The 15,041-nt window shown below is 42.1% G+C and overlaps 1 protein-coding gene across 2 annotated transcripts in view; it reads left to right on the top strand.

Moving 5' to 3' along the window:
* Window positions 1–15,041, top strand: part of RFTN1 (raftlin, lipid raft linker 1) — a 192,786-nt gene that overhangs the window by 118,643 nt on the left and 59,102 nt on the right. The window lies entirely within an intron of this gene.

The raw sequence follows: 15,041 nt of genomic DNA, 5'->3' as shown, positions 1-15,041 counted from the left end.
ATGGTGGCATGCTGGATTTGAACACCAGACAGGCTCATTTTAGTATTCCCTGTGCTCTCCATCCAGTAAATCAATGTTTGCTGAGTGATAACTGTTTTTGTCTTTCCCCTTAACTAACAACTGTGACGGGAGTTTAATATAAGGGTTTAATATAAGATTTTTATATTGTAAGTATATATAATATAATATATATTATAAAATATTATAAGTACTTATAATATAATTATATTATAAGGGCTTAATTTAAGAGTTTAATATAAGATTTTTGCACATTTCTTTCTTTTTTTTAAGGTTAGAAGTCGGCGTTGCAGTCTGAGTGAGACTCCAATTGAAAAAAGCATGTTGTGAGGAAAATCAAAACTTTAAATGATACACTTGTTGGATCACTTCTGACCTAAGTGCTTACAGGACTAAAAACTAAGATATATTATCATGATGTGGGTGGTGCTGTGATCTGTAAAAGGAACACAAGGATATGTATGTTTGGACAAAAGATCCAAGTATTCTAATAACCAGTTATTATACATTTAGCCTAAGGAGTCAGAGAAAATGGATCAAACCAAAGATTCCCATCTAACTCATTACTTCCCAATCTACATCTTCATTCTGTTAGCCTTACAGAAATATTCCTGCATATTGGAAAGGTAGCTGGAGAGGATTGGTAGTAGGCACGTAATTAGATGCGATATTAGGGATGTTATTGTTTGGGGTAGTAGCAGTATTATTGGTGAGGGTGATAGGAATGGTATATTGGTAGGAGTAGTGGGGAATCTTATTTTTTCCCCAGTTTTATTGTGATATGTGACAGATAACACTGTGTAAATTTAAAGTGTACATAATGATTGTGTATACCTACATATTGTGAAGTCATTGCTACATTAAGGTTAATTAACATATCCATAGTTACCTTTTTTTTATGGTGCAAGCATTAACCTCTAGTCTTTTACCAAATTTCCATTATGCAGTGTGTACGGTATTGTTAACAATAGTCATCACGGTGGACATTACATTCCCAGAACATATTAATCTTATAACTGTAAATTTATACCCTTTGACCCCCCAGCTCCCTGTTTCTCTCTGTTTCTGTGAGTTTGCCTTTTTTAGATTTCACAGATAAGTTCTATCCTACAGTATTTGTCGTCTCCTGCCTGACTTATTTCACTTAGCATCACGCCCTCCAGGTCCACCCATGTTGTTGCAAATGGTAGGATTTCAATCTTGTTAATGGTTGTTTATCGTTTACATATACCACGTTTTCTTTAAAGGAGGTTGTTATTGGCAGCAGAGATGGGGATGTTATCGGTGGAGGAAGTACGGGTGTTATTGGTGGGGTGATAAGGATATTATGGAGCAGAAGACAAAGAAGGTTTTATAAAGAAAGCATCTTCAGAGAGGAAAAGGTTGGCGTATGGAGGACACAGGGAGTAGAAGTCAAAAGAAAATACCTGAAAAGATGGAAAAGCCTTAAAAGAAAATGTTTAAATACATTCCTGGCAGAAATAAGGTTAGCTTCTGATGGAACTCTTTATCATTCAGTTGGTGTAGAAACTTCATTTCAGTGACTTCCCGTTTTGAATGAGAGACGCAGCTGCTCCTCTGACTACCTTCTGAGACCCTCCCCAGAGGGCAATGGAAGATTCTCTTTAGGACACCTGAAGAATAACACGGACGAATTTTTTTCCCTGAGCCTCATGCTTAGCAGAGGTCTTCACAACCCCTCCTGACTCTGACGGTGCCTGGGAATGTGGGCATTATTCTGTGTCATTCTTGAATAGTAAAATATCATCATTAATTCCCATTCTGCACCTTTGTAACTTGTGATAAACAAGAACCGAGCTCATGCTTGTCTACAGGTTTGCGCAGCCGATTAATAATGGAAGGCACACTGCAGGGGCAGTGCTCACCTCTGAGTACCAGCTCATCCCAGCAGTTTGAATGCATCATTACAAACTGTGACGCTAATTACAAACTCTTCTTACCTTTCGATGCGAGCGTATCCCTCAAGGCCCACTTCTTGGAAGTATTCATGTTATCTTTTTTTACGTTTCTGCATATTTGAGAGCGCTGCTAGCTGCATCCGTTATAAAGGACGTGGGTTTGACTTGAAATGGCTATAGTCTGGTATCTTCCCAGGGGTATGAGTTAGTGAGGACTGCTGTATTTTAAGAGGAGGTCTATTGCCATGTAATGAACTATCCTGTCTTGCTCACAAATCTACAACTTGCGCAGCATTTGTCAGAGATAATTAATCTTTGTTCCACGTGGCATAACCTGGGGCAGCTTCACGTGGCTGGGGGACCCATCTTCAAGATGACGTCCTCACATGGCTGACAAGTTGTTGCTTGCTATAGGCCTCTCCAAGGCTCTTGGGATTCCTCAAAACATGATGGCTAGGTCCTAAGAACAAGCATCCCAGGAGGACAAGGTGGACGTTCATCGAACTTTTATGACAAGGCCTCACCTTACTTTGCCTTACTCATTGGTCAAAACCATCACAGAAGCCCATACTGGTTCAAGTAGAAGGACATAGACTCTGCTTTTTAGTTAGGGAGCAGCACGGTTCTAGCAAACCTTTTGGAACGTGAAATCCTGTTGTGGCCATCTTTGGAACATACAATCCGCCACTACATGAATTTGAACATGCTGTGTTCATTTACAGTTCATTCTACGGGGAGAGAACTTTGAGACCATGCTAGGGCAAATATGGAATACATAAAAATAAAAAGGAAAGCAAGAAGTAGAATTTGAGTATTTAATATAAGGGTTATTGGACATTGAAAATAATCTTTAAGTGTAATTCTCAATGGTTGTGAATGCAAAGCCCTCCCCCCAAAATAAATCCTGTTTGTTACTCAAAGAGATCACATATCTTCATGAGATCTGAAACTCCCTAAAATCATTTCCATCTTCCAGAAGAACTGTCCGGGGTTCTCCAGGGCATTTACAAAGGAACAATAAAACATTCATTTCTTTAGCACATTGTAATGAAAACCATCCCCAAGTACTTAGTTTAACTGCTTTGTTTACCATGGCGGTTTCAAATGCCATTAGGACCGTGTTATATTTTTGTTGGTCTGAAGTCATGGGAATAGAAAAGGTTGTTTTGTTTTGTTTTGTTTTGTTTTGTTTTTTTAAAAAACCAAGAGGTAAAACTAAGATAGCACTGATCCAACCACACCATCTCAACATTTTGTTCAAGTGCCTTTCATCAATGTTTTGGAGGCCTATGTAAATCAGGGACTGGCTGGGGGGATGGGAGGGAATCGCAAATACTGGATGTTAAAGCAGTGTGGTGTGAAAGGAAACATCTGCTCTTGGTTAAAGTTCTTTAAACTTACGTTCTTTTGCCTCAATCATTTAACTGTGGTGCTGAGATTTGAGTTCCATGAAGACTCTAAAACTGGTTTTCCAGAACATTCTTAGGAGTCTTAATAAGCCCTTAAGTTTCTTTGCCCCAAGCCTGTAATCCCAGGGTCACCGGTATCACCAAAGTATAAAACTCAGGTTGTCAACCTCAGCAGCTCCGGGATTCTGAATTCTAGCTGCTTTGTTCCATTTTGTTTTTTAAGGAAATACATAGTCTCATGTTAGGTAGTTCCTTTAAGAAAGAAGGCTCTAAGGAATGCCCAGTTATGAGGCATTTTTTATCTTGATAAGAAGTACTGATATGAACAAATTGTTTATTGCTGTATATTTTCTTTTTCCTGAGGGAAAGATTGACCTGGTTTGTTAAGAGATGGACTAGAAACTCAAGGGACTACAAATTATTTTAACAGTTGGCTTTCTTAAGATTTACCCCTGGACCTGCAACCCCTTAATTTTTCTAGGTTTCAGGATTTTTTTTTCACTGTTAAAATGAGGTGAGTGGCAAATGATGTGCAAATTTTCAAAATCTCAATTGAATGTTATTTGCAAAACATTATTGGTCCCAGATGGATCATTCCTGAAATTGTAGAGTCATAGACGTTCCACTTAGAAGTAACCTCAGATGCTGCAAATTTCATCTGTTTCCTATTCTTCCCTTTAATAGATATTTATTGAGGACTTACAAGGTACCAACAACTGTTTCAGATGCTGGAGACATTGTAGGGAACAAAATAGACGACGTTCTTGTCGTCACAGAATTCTCATTCAACTGGGAAAGATAAAAGTTAATAAGGAAACAGGTGGAAGAAAGTGATAGGACGAAAATTAAGGAAAGAGATATATTGAAGTGTGACCAGGTGACACTTTTTAGACTGGGGTTTCAGGGAGGGCCATCAATGGGAAGAGAGGACCCTGGTAGCAAGGCAAAACTGGTCATGGGGGGTTTGGGTGGAACAGTCTCCCAAACAGAGGGATCTGCTTAGACCCCAAAGGGGACGAACTTTGAATGATAAAAGAACAAAGCCTCTTAAAAGTGGAGGGGCATGAACAAGGTGTTGGGGAGGCCCTCCAGGAGGAGGACAGGAGCACTGGCTAGGGGTGGATAGAGGGATTGCTGGTCAGCACACGGTCTACTCATGGTCTAGATGGAAGACCTCGAGCCAGCCTTGTGACCCAGGGTGGGATGGGACGGATTCGACATGTTGGGAGGGCCCAGGCGGAGAAAGCCAAGGATGTAACAGCAGGAGAGTGATGGAAGAAGCGGACCCACATGTTGGGCGGGGAAGGATGAGAGAGAGCAGTCATGGGAGTCTTTTTTAAAGCAGCCTTCTGGGCCTTCACTGCTGGTCATGTTTAACTAGGTGGCCATATGCCTCAGCCTCCTTAGTTCCAACTCGTCCCTGTCATCACAGCATTATTCCTAATAATTCCACCTTTTTCAAACATGTCCATGTTTGGGTGATGGCCAGTAGTTTAGCACATCAGAGTCCTTTGGTGTCTGGCCTTTTAGTCGGCAGACTGCTGTCTGTACTTCCGGTTTCCCAGCTATCTGTCATTCACATCCTTTCCAGGCAAGCGTAGTTCTTGTGAGCTTTCTCACAACCTCTGCAGTGATTCCCAGGGCCTCAGCTACTCTTTTTGCCTTCCGTCTGCTTGCTTCCGTTACTGTCACCCCCCCACCTCAATCCATACCACATCCTGTGGATGGTTCAATCTTCCTCGCGAGAAACCTGATTGTGTCACTGCTGCTCAGACACCGTGATGGCACCTCATTGTCTACAGAGTAAAAAGTCCAGTCTCTAAACTTGACCATCTTCATAATCAAGCCCAGCTATTTCGTAATATGAGTTAGAGTATAGGCAATAAGACAGACAATATAATGCTGAACAGTATAGGTAGGAATATGGAATCTGAAACCAGACTGCCTAGGTTTGAGTCCTACCTGCCATTTACGGGCTGTGTGCTCTTGGTCAAGCTTTGCAACCTCTCTGTGCCTCCTTTCATCAATTTTCTGATCTGTAACATGGGGATGAAAAAGAAACTCTATTGTTATTATAAGGATTAAGTGAGTTAACCCTTATCTGGCCCTTAAAATAGTGTGCAGCACACAATGAGCACTCAATAAATGTAAGCTTTTGTGATTATGGATTTTCTGTGCAGGCATACTGAGGATTTCCTCTCCTCTACATAACTTATGGCACTTTCTTATCTCTCACGTTGCTAACCTTTGTTCCAACAATCCAGCTAGATGACTTCCATGGGAGCCCTCTAGTTCTGCCCTGGCCAGAGCTGATTGGTCCAGAAGTGGACACCTCATCTGAACTGGGCCAATCAGAGCCCTTCTCTGGGATCTTTTGCCATGTGTAACCAGGAAGTTTGGGCATTCTATCTCCAGTAGCTAGGCTTATATAAGCAGAAAACTCAGAAGTTGGCAATGATCCTATATCTTGCCACATGGAGAAAATTTGTCCTAAATAAGAAAGAAGAGTGATGCTAACAAATAAAAGGAGAGACAAAACTTGGAGAGAAAGTTTCCTGACTGTGCTGAAGACACTGGTTTCAGGTGTTCCTAAGGTCCAGCTCTGGCCCTTCCCTACTGTCCACTTGGCTGCTATGTGAGATACCACTGAGTCATTCCTTGCTTATCGGCCTTTCCTCGTTTACCTCCCTTTTGCATCTTTGATTTAGACTTTTGACAGGTTTGGAGTTCTCCAGTGGGTTGGTTTTCAGGGGCACCAATAACTAATTGAAGCTCTTTGAGGAATAAGAATTAAACAGCACACCCTATCCATTCTACTTATTTATAACTCCCATAACTACACTTTTAATAAATTATGAAATTATAGGCACACTCTAAATGAAAGAACTAAGTCAATTAATGCAGATAATGAGGACCAATAAAGCTCCTTTTGTCGGAAATGCCTGCCCTGAAGAGAGCTACCAAAGGACGGATCCATTCTCTACTGCCACCAGGATCCTGGCCTCTACCTCTTCCTTTTGTTTTCAAGGGAGTTTGCAGCTTTCCAAGTTATTCCAGCATTTTCTGAGCTTCCTACCAAATCACCCCTAATAGTAGAGGAGAATAAAGCACTACGTCTTCCCCCTAACCCCAGCCCTGCCAGGGACAAGGGTAAGTGGTGGCCCTTCAAATTGAGCAACAGACAGTTGGAGAAGGATTGAACAGTTAATTCTTCAGAGTCTCTAAGTTACCCCTTGAGCTGGATCAAATTATGATGAAGTGCAGGGACGCCTGCTTGACTCATTATCATGTCCCCTGCTCCTACTTCCTAGCACACAGTAAGGTGTTGAGGTATGGAATGAATGAATGGGTTTTATTAAATCCATTTGGTAAATGAGGGAACTGAGGTTCAGATTGAGCCACTGGCTTAAACAGTCACATCACTAGTGAGTGGCAGAGTTGCCAAAGCTGTAGGTCTCAGACTCCCTGTCCAGGACTCGTTCTGAGACCTCCCAGTCATTAAGGGAGAAAACCGCAATACCAGCAGGTTTGTATGATAATGGTGCTAAACTCCCAACAGTGCTTAGTAAAGGTTTCAATTCCTAAAGCTAAATGTTAACACGTAAGAATACCAAGGGCATCTTCAGACTTGAGCTAAAACCGGTGTTATTTTTGAACCTTTCTTTTCAGAAGGCTGTACAAGAGTTTAGGTGACAAAAGATGAGAACGGTTGTGTGCGTATGATAAAATATTCACCGTAAAGACTCATGTGTAACCGTGCAACTCAGAACAGCACTTTTGTGTCTGTTCTTGACATAAGTGCATGCCTCTCTAGGTTCTCTTTATATTTCATAAATCCCCAAAGACATTAAAATGTCAGCTGTCACGGAATACTGGCTCATGAGTTATGGGAGAGGGTTCAAAGTAGGCAGTGGTCTGGTCTGGGGTAAATGTGGGGGGTACGTGTGAGAGAGAGTCTTAGTCTTTTCCGTATGTTATATGCCTCTGAAGTCATTGTTGAAAACTCTGTTTCTAGATCTCTGTCTGGCAAATAAATAAATAAATAAATAAACCTCTGTTTTTATTATTCAGTATTTTATATGATTTATTATGCCCATAATAGTATTTATTATTATGTGATGATGGAAATGTTTTGTATCTTCACTGTCCAATAATATGCTCACTAGCCACAAGTGGCTGTTGAACACTTGAAATGTGGCTAGTGTGCCTGGTAACTGAACTTTTCATTTAATTTTATTTGAATTAATTTAAATTTAAATAGTCACACCTGGCTAATAGCTACCATATTGGAGGGCACAGCTCTGTTATCTGTTAAAAGTCTGTGAGGTTCTAATTCCAGCACTAATGAGCTAATGTCTTGTGAGAATTCCATCAAATTCATCATAGAGTTAGAAACTGCCTATAATTTGTAGAATTTAACTCTACCAGTTAGGAATGTACCTTCTCCCATCTCAAAATGGGTGGGGCTATTTCCTTTATCTGGACAATAGGGACCACTAGTAACCTCCTTGCCATGCTTCAGCCTCTCCCCTGGGACCTTGAATCAATACTAGATTAAGTCCTAATGATCTTGTTTCTGGGTGGGACACAATCTCTCTCCCTGCCTTTTGGGAACTCCTGGCCATCTATCTCTTCATTTCCCACCAAGTCAGGTTTAGATTCAGAGACCTTTATCAGCCTGACCTGTGCTACCTTACATCCCTCGCTCTCTTTCCTCCTCTTCCTCCTGTATTAGTCGGAATTCTCTGGAGAAACAGACCTAGTGGGATTATCTATCTAGTGATTGATCTATCTGGAGAGAGAGATACTGAGACTAAAATTGATTAGTTTTTAAGGACTGTGGGAACTGGCAAGTCCTAAAGCTGCAAGACTGTCTGGCCAGCTCGAGGCTCAGGTAAGAGTGATGCTGTAGTCTTGAGTCTGAAGGTTGTAAACTCAGGCAGATTTTCTAGGCTGTTGTCGACAAGTAGAATTTCTTTTGGGAAAATCTCAATCTTTGTTTTTAAGGCCTCCCACTGATTGAGTGAGGCCCATCCACATTATGGAGGGCAATCTGCTTTACTCAAAGTGAGTTAAGATGTTAATCACATCTTTAAAATATCTCTACAGAAGCATCCAGACTAGTGTTGATCAAACAATTGATCACCATAGCTTAGCCATATGACACATAGAATTAACCTCAGCACCCTTTTGGCTAGATTCTGGTAAGGTCATCTCTGACAGACTCCGGCCCTTCACATGTGCTATCTAGTATGGCCTGTGGGCCCTCCTGATTCTCTTGACTGGTCAGCCGGACCCTTTTCTGCTCCTTTCTCCAGGTTACAGATAGCTTCCATTGCTACAGAATCCAGCCCATGTTCCATGTCTCTGTAACTGGCTTCCCCCTGACTGATACATGTCCTCTAAAACACAAGCACACACTAGACAGAGTGCAGGTATCCCCCACTTTTTGAGCATTCACGTTATGCCACTTCTCTTTTGCAAAAACCAACTTTAGTCCCTGTTTTCACCAAGTGGAAGAAAACAATAAGGATTTTTGCTTTTGTGAAAAAAAGACAAAAAGCAAAAATAGCATCCATTTGTTTTGCCATAAGCCATCATAGAGGCAACGTGCTCCCCAAACAGCAACAGTGAGCCCACCAGTCTCCTTCCCCAGGAGCTCCACTCTGTATCTCAGCCTCCAGCCTCCATAACTTTGAGCTGTGTCTGTGAGCGTCTGTGCTTTATCTCCATCTGTTTTGTGCCTCTGTCAGCAAAATGTGTCCTAAGGTATCAGAAAAGCTTAGGAGAGGTTACTTTTTGGGTCTGGGACTGCTCAAATTTTTTTCCATAGAAATTAATGGTAATTGTTTCTTCGCCTTTTGTCATTGCAACCAACAGAAGCTTTCACTGGAACACACGACCTTCAGAAAGTAGGGAAAAGCGGTGTATATTTGAACTTACCTTTAGCAGCGGGTATTGATTTTGAAAGCAGAGTAACAGACAATACATCTTTGATTTTCTGGGACTATTCCAAGGTCATGTTGTTATTTTTCATGAAAGTGATTCTTTAAATGTATAACCGGGGTATCTCTGTGGCTCAGTCGGTTAAGCGGCTGCCTCGGCTCAGGTTATGATCTCGGAGTCCTGGAATCCAGCTCCACATCGGGCTCCCTGCTCAGCGGGAGTCTCCTTCTCCTTCTGCCTTCTGCTGTGCCCCCCAGCTCATGATCTCTCTCTCTCAAATAAATACATCTTTAAAAAATATATGCATAACCAAAGAAGCTCTTATTTTTTATAACAAGTTGAGACTTTTCATAGAAATAAATTTTTTAAAAAGAAAAAATATTTTTTTCACATCATAATCTCTGATTTTAAGTTGGGAAAATAGAGTTACTATCAAATTTGTGCTTACTCAATACAGAACAGTTGAGTGAAGTCTTGGATTGGTTGGTTGAAAATGGTCTTACTTCATTTTTGCTGTCTAAACCAGCAGTGTTACTCCTCTAAGTGTTGGGGGTTTCGTGGTTCTTAAATGTAGCAGAAATAAGAAGGTGGGCGCAAGTATATTTCAGTTTAAACTGGTATCAAACTGAGCATCTTGGCACAGGCTAGATTACATCCAGTAGAAAGAGTGGTACCATTGAAGGAGCATTGGAGTGGATTTAGGATACTGAGCTCAATCTGGACTTGGCCTGTGATTAGTAGTTTGGCCAGTCACAGCACTGTCCCAAAGCCTGTTTCCTCTTCTGTAAGGTTTTATTTGGGGCCTAAGATCATGCACGTTAATGTTCTTTGTGGAAAAATTATACGATGTTGACAGTTATTGTCTTAATAATCACAGTCATTAGAGAAATTTTTAGGCGTGTGTGTGCCTGTCTGCAGGGAATTCCGTAACAAGATGACCTGGGTGTTCGTGATTTGATCTTCCATACTAATTCGACTCCATGCTCATGAGGACCTGGTATGGCTTGGAGAAATGGCAGTGCCCAGCAGCAGAGAATGAGACCTGAAATAAATTGATTTTAGGTGTATGGAGAATGGGGAGGGGTTCCAGAAATGATGGGGGGGGGGGGATAGATCTGGCAGGCTATAGTGAGCAGACAGAGTTGGAGAAAGGCAAGAGCTCAGGAAGACGCCTGTGTCTCCAGTGGTGGAGCCGGCAGCTGTGATCATCGGTCGTGTAGGTGTGAACACCAGAGGAGAAAGTCACAGCTGGGGAGTCCGAATTTGGGAATAATTAACATGTGACTAGTGACTAAACCCAAGTGAGTAGGGAAGGTCACCAGGGGGAGTACAGAGTGAGGAGACCAGGTGGCTGAGGGTGAAGCCCTACAAATGACAGCTGGTGCCCCCTATTAGTACGCTCAGGAGATTTGCTCAGTAAAGGCTGTGAATGAACAAATGAATAACGGAGTGAATGAGAAAGAAAGGATCCGTTTAACAAATATAGTCAAATGACTTTAAGAGAAAAAAAGTGCTGTACTAGAGTTAGAAGCCCTTACGGTCTAGCCAAATATTGATCTTTATAAAATCTAAATGCGGTTCCTCTGGTTAAAAAGGACTACTCCCCCCTTCGGGTAAACAATTTGGCAGCCTGTATCAAGCCTTTGAAAAGTTAATATCCCTTGACCCATTAATTCCTCTTCCAGGAATCCACCCAAAGGAAGTAAGCAGAGCTGCAAAGATTTATGCACAAAGATGTTTCATATTCTTAGGACACAAGTTTCTCTGGAATGCTTGGGTTGGAGGTGGGAGGGAGGCATTTAACTTTGGCATCTTTTTAAAAGTTTTGATAGTGTACAGTACTGTGGGGCAGGATACAAAATTCTCATTAGTGTTTAAGATAAAAGACAAGCATTCAAAGAAATCCCATGCTTTGCCCTCAGACCTCCATTCTCTGCTCTTGGAGTTACTACAGTGGGAAAGTTGGAGAATATGCTGGCCTGTAGGGTGAAGCCACAGCCTTTGCTGGCATGGCATTCAATGACATCCACGATATGGCCCTTCTGATTTCCAGCCCTTGCCCCCAACTCCTGGCTTCTCTGGTCATGATCCAGAAATGTTCATGTATCGAAGTTACTTCAATATATCAGGCTGTTTCAGACCATCTAGTTTTGCCCATGATAAGCCTTCTTTCTCTTTATCTGCATTGCCATTCTCCCTTTCCTTCACCCATCTTGTGAACTCCTATTCATCCTTCAAAACCTCCTGCAGATTGAATCCCTAAATAGGTTTTGCCTATCGAATTTGAATGTGTAAAGTGAGGCATACACACTCCAATTCTCTCAAACCCCTCACCTCTTCCTATAGTATTACATTATTTCATTTGTTACAGCCCTGAGCTGTCAGAAACTTTTCAGCCTCCCCTTTAGGTAGAAATAATCACTGTCATATTTATGCCTGTATATCCGTTACTATATTATCATTCTGTATGAGAAATTTGTGGAGTATTTATTTTTTTCAGTTGTAAAAGTAATATGCATACTCATTAGAAAAAGTTTGAAAAATTACACACTAATAGAAACATTACATAGCTGTCATCATACTATATCTATAAGGTTTAGAATCTTGATTTTTTTAACATCACATTATAAAATAAGCATTTTTGTGTCTTGCTATTATAATTGTTTTTAAAATCTATTTACAATAATTAGCTGAATCTTCTTGAGAGCTGGGATTCCTATTTTGTTAAACCCAGCAACTAAGTACAATGTTAGTCTGGGTCAGTGTAGGAACTTAATACAGTGTGTTGAATTCTGGAACTGAAAAATTCATCAGTCTGCATCCCCACCTTCACTGAGCTCATTCTGGGAATGGAGACATACTTATTCACTCACTATTTATTGTATTCAGTAATTCATTGCCTGGATACTTACTCTACATCAGACATCATTCTAGCACCAGGGACAAAGCCATGCACAAAGCTCTGCCTATGTGACATATATATTCTAGAACAGTGATTCTCAAATTTGGGGTACACTGGAATTACTGGAAGCCTTGATAAAACACAAGTCTCTGGGCCCTACCCTCATGTCGTGATTCTATCATGATCCAGAAATATAAGGTGCTAGGCAGAACCTATTTGGGAACCAAATCTGACGGAGGTTTTGATTCATGGTTTCTGAGCCAGCGAGGCCTGAGTATTTACATTTCTAACAAGTTCCCAGGTGATGCTGGTGCTACTGATAAGGGACCCCACTTTGGGAACCCCTGGCATAGAGGATAAGTTTGAAGTACAGTAAGTAGCTCCAAAGATGAGGGTTGTCTTAATTGTGGGAGAAGGGCTCATGTCCGGTTAATGCAAAAGCCTCTCTAATTTCAAGTCCCAGTAAGGAAGGAGAGGACTGGGATAATGGCCTGTGTCCAGAGTCCTCGGCTCCTTACTCTGGGTGACTATCAGCCATCTTGGCAGGGTCACAGAAACTTGGGACCTATAAGGAGCGAGGGTAGAGCAACAGTGACAGTTAGGAGTACCTTCTCTGTGCCTCTCCTTCCACACACCTGCCATATGGAATATCTAATCTTCAGAGCAACTGCAAAAGAGTATGATTCCCCTAGGTCCCCTGCATTTTATGGGTGAGAAAACTGAGGCCTAGAAAGTTGTGTAACTCTGGTTCCAGAGTCTCACACCTCGAGCTCCAAGCCAGGCCTTTTTACCCTTCAAACCCCATGACTCAGGCTGAGTCTGGCCTATGGTCGAGCCCTCAGTGGGACCAGCTTTTCAGAATACTTCAGCAGTCAGAGGTGTCTTGTCTGTGTGTGGGACACCCGCGGGAGGGGTTGGGTGCAAGTGTGCCCACAGGGTCCCTGTTCCTGCAGCGCCGCAGTGAATGGAGAGGCTCGGATTTGCAGTTGGTGAAGGAGTGAGCCACGCTGGAGTGTAGGGGACTGATAGCTGAAACAGAGGTCTGCAGCCTGGAGGGAGATGGCTCACGGTCCTTCTGCTAGGAGCTACATCTGGAAATTATTAATAGTATTTTCTCACATGTGACAATTTGTGACCGTTAGGTTTCGTTTACTTTTACTACAGGTTTAGTGCCTTGAGAATTTGCATCACGTGTTCAAAACTGTAAAAAACCTGTTTCCAAACCCCTTCCGAAGAAGTATAGGCAAGTCATGTGTGAAATAGTTAACAGATTTAGAAAATTAAGGTCAGAAAAAAGCCACCTCCATCCCCTGCAGTGGGAATGGGAAGTGTCACTGCTAACATGGCCAGGGTCCCCAGCTCTGACACATGCCCGCATGCAGCTGTCCATGGCTACCTGGACCACATCGCTTTAGCTTCACCCCTGTGCTGTAGCCTCCTGTCCTAGCCAGCTAGCAAGGGTTAACAGTACATAAGTGATGTAAGAAAAATGTCTCTTCGTCTTCTGTAGAACTGAGGAAGACACATTTTACACCATGGTGCTATAGGAGTCCTACAACAAAGTTCTCTGTTCCTTACTTCCAATTATGCATCTCTCTTGTGGACCTGGCACGTTTCCTCATTTGAGATATGTAAGATCCATTGCTTTGCTTATGTTGCCAGGAAGCTCAGAGCTAGGCTTTGTAGCCAGCAGCTTCCCTTAACCTAAGGTTCTTAGACAGTAATTATCTTCCCCCTTCTCTTTTGAAAACTTTCATTACCTGTGTCTTCTTTCAGAAGCTTTCCAAAACAATATCTAAAAGTAGGGGGGCATCACAGATTAATGGGCGAGAAATGAATTTTTAGAATGAAAAATGGTTTGTTTCATGGAAAGTTTCTTTTTTGTAATGGTCTTTGAAGGATTAAACAGGACAATTTATGGAAAATGCCAGGACAGTTTATGGAAAATGCCTAGAACAGTGCCTGGGACATAGGAGGTCTGCACTAGATGGTAATTTCTCCTATTGTTGTCATTATTTCTAGCACAGGCTAGATTTTATAGAAAGACTGGACTGTACATTTGTAACTGCTCTAGATTGCTTTCCAGAATATACAGTACTGAACTAAAATGACCTTTGGCTGTAAGTTAGGGTGGTTCATCCAAGGAGGCCTGCCGCTGCTTGGTTATCTCTTAGAGAGAGTAGCGCCATGCTGGCATTTCTTACTAATTCTCAAATGATGGTGGATGATCCCTGCAGAAGCCTCAAGATTTTCTGAGGTCATCCACTCAAGGGCTGGTGACTAAGACTTATACAACTCTGGGGTCTTCACTTCCTGATTTAGTTGTAAAGTGACCTGAGCATCCTTGCCCAGAAAGTCCCCTAAAGCTGATTTCCTAGTTTGGAATGGCTCTTGCTTGATTTTATTTGGCTACTCTTTTCCATTTTTCTTTCCCCTGTGATTATTAAATTCAGCTGCCAGGGGTATTTGTCAGGGAGTGAAGAGTTAAAGTGCCTTGGTACTCTGCGTGGCCATTAACCGCCCCCCCCCCATCTTGGGGGCTCAGGAAGTGAGAAGCAAGTTCCCTGTGACCGGGACTAGATGGTGTGCACCATGGCTTGGAGACTCATCAGTATCAGTCTGCCCAAGCAACACCTGCAGGTTGCTTTTTTGGGTGTTTTTGGGTGCCTTTGGCAGAGGCGGAGAGCACCGCGGAGCAGGTGTCAGTCAGATTTCCCCGCTGTGGGGAGCGTGCACATCAGCTTTCACGCGGTGGTGATTTTCCCCACCTCCGCCCTTCTCTGCCAAAACCATTGTTGAAAAGAGGAAGCTCTTTGGGTCATAAAATGTCATCTGGTAGTTAGTATA

Source organism: Mustela putorius, unplaced genomic scaffold, assembly GCF_011764305.1.
Source record: "Mustela putorius furo isolate JIRA1106 unplaced genomic scaffold, ASM1176430v1.1 tig00003834_pilon_pilon_pilon, whole genome shotgun sequence".
Classification (NCBI taxonomy): Eukaryota; Metazoa; Chordata; class Mammalia; order Carnivora; family Mustelidae; genus Mustela; species Mustela putorius.
Note: the sequence above shows the minus strand (reverse complement) of the source record. Positions and strands in the feature narration are given on the sequence as shown.